Raw genomic sequence first — 1,715 nt, forward strand, 5'->3', positions numbered from 1 at the left:
TAGGTCCCTTCCGACCCTAAATCTATGAAACTATGAACTGCTCTAATAAAAGCAATGCTTCCCATCACCCCCAGAGCATGTGTAAAAGCACTAGATCTAATGCACATCAACTAAAGTGCATTAATGCATGTGTAAACACACCCACTATGGTAGAGAAACTGGTGTTTCATCTGCATTAGTCTGCTTACCTTTTTTCTGTTGGTAGAGTGTACTTTATCAATACAATAGTAAATTAGGGGAAAAAATAGCCCAGACACAGACCGTGACAAGAAATTTCCCACTTGTTCACCCCAAGACCTGTCAATGCAAGAACACTTCAAAGAACTAATGATGGCAGGTACTCTGAATAAGTGGTAGGTCTACATTTTTTTCTGTGGTGCAGCAGAGACACCTAATGAACACTTGAGTTAATAGCAAGGGTACGTTCCTTATGTGACTGGATGTGAACAGAAAAAAAAGCAGGGCCGTTTCCTATTCAGGATTCACACACATGGTGACGGCAACTGAGGACAGGCCCCAGTGTTACACACACTGCCTTCAAAAAGCAGCAGGACAGTGCATGTGTTTCAAGCATGTGCCTGAAGGTCTGCAGGACTGGACTTAAGCGGTGTTTGCACAGCCACAGGACTGTTCCTGTTTCACATGCATGGATGGGCAAAGTCAGCTGCTCTCTACCTTTTTACACGCCAGGCAGGCACCCCTTGGAAAATGCCACACTGTCCCTTGTTTTCTTGACAGTACCAGAGCCATTCTTTTTCTGCCAGGCCACCAGAACAGCTGCGACAGGTCAGAATGTTTTTTTAATTCTTATTTGAAAGCTCAGGGTTTACCTAGCAAGTCATGTTTGCCCACCGAACAGTGGCAACCCTGCGTGCCACCCTCACAAGGCTCTCGAGGCAGCCTAACAGAGGAGCCCTGTGCTAAGGGCAGGCTGAGTGACAGACAAGCAGGGCAGGAAGGGGGCTCAGGATCTCCTTGGCAGGATCATCCCTCTCTCAGCCCTTTGCAAACCAAGGCAGAAACCTTCTGCCTGTGGCCCCTTCTCCGTGAACCCTGAACCCTGGTGCTCCTTCCTCAGGGCTTCGGAGGAGGGGCAATGATGGCCCCCCCAACACACACACACACACACACACACACACACACACACACACACACACACTTTCAGTATTGCCAGCTTTCAAGATTTCTGGCATTGTTCTTAAAGCCTACGCTTCAGGAATGACACACTTAGCTTTTTCTTTTATATATATATAAAAAAAATTAAGAATATATAGATATACAGATAGATAGATATAAAAGAAAGGGCTAAGTGTGTCACATTTCCAAAGCGTAGACTTTAAGAACAATTCACGACAGCTGGCAACACAAGCCGCGGAAGTCCCCAGGAGCCCCCCGGGCGCTGGGCGCAGAGCAGCCCGCAAGCAAGCCGCGGGGGAGGGGCCGCTGTGGCGGGGGAGCGCCGCGCACCTCCAGCCGCAGGGGGCGCTGCGCGCAGCTAGGAAGCTTTTTCTTGCTGTGAGCGGGGCCCTCTTGGCGCTGGTGCAGTTCCCCGCCCTGCGCCCAAGGCGGAAGGGGTGACCGGGGGGCTCCGCACCGGCAGCGGCGGCCTGGCCGGGTGAGTGCCGGGCGGGACGGCGGGCGGGAGCGGAGCAGAGCGGCGGAGCGGAGCTGCCGCGGGGGGGAGGGAGGTCCCAGCCCCGGGCTCGGCTAAGACA

The 1,715-nt window shown here is 52.4% G+C and overlaps 1 protein-coding gene and 1 long non-coding RNA gene across 3 annotated transcripts in view; one reads left to right on the forward strand and one right to left on the reverse strand.

Moving 5' to 3' along the window:
* Window positions 1–1,715, reverse strand: part of LOC109298951 — a 4,704-nt gene that overhangs the window by 573 nt on the left and 2,416 nt on the right. The window lies entirely within an intron of this gene.
* The window catches only part of TRAF6 (TNF receptor associated factor 6), a 31,104-nt gene continuing 30,953 nt past the window's right edge, over window positions 1,565–1,715 (forward strand). Inside the window, exon 1 of one of the 2 annotated variants that reach the window (XM_019519382.1) lies at window positions 1,565–1,615. The gene's annotated coding sequence lies outside the window, so the exon portion shown is untranslated. The remainder of the gene's footprint in view (window positions 1,616–1,715) is intronic. The other variant, XM_019519381.1, reaches the window with a different exon arrangement.

Source organism: Gavialis gangeticus, unplaced genomic scaffold (genome assembly GCF_001723915.1).
Source record: "Gavialis gangeticus isolate Ggan-Ray unplaced genomic scaffold, GavGan_comp1, whole genome shotgun sequence".
Lineage (NCBI taxonomy): Eukaryota > Metazoa > Chordata > Crocodylia > Gavialidae > Gavialis > Gavialis gangeticus.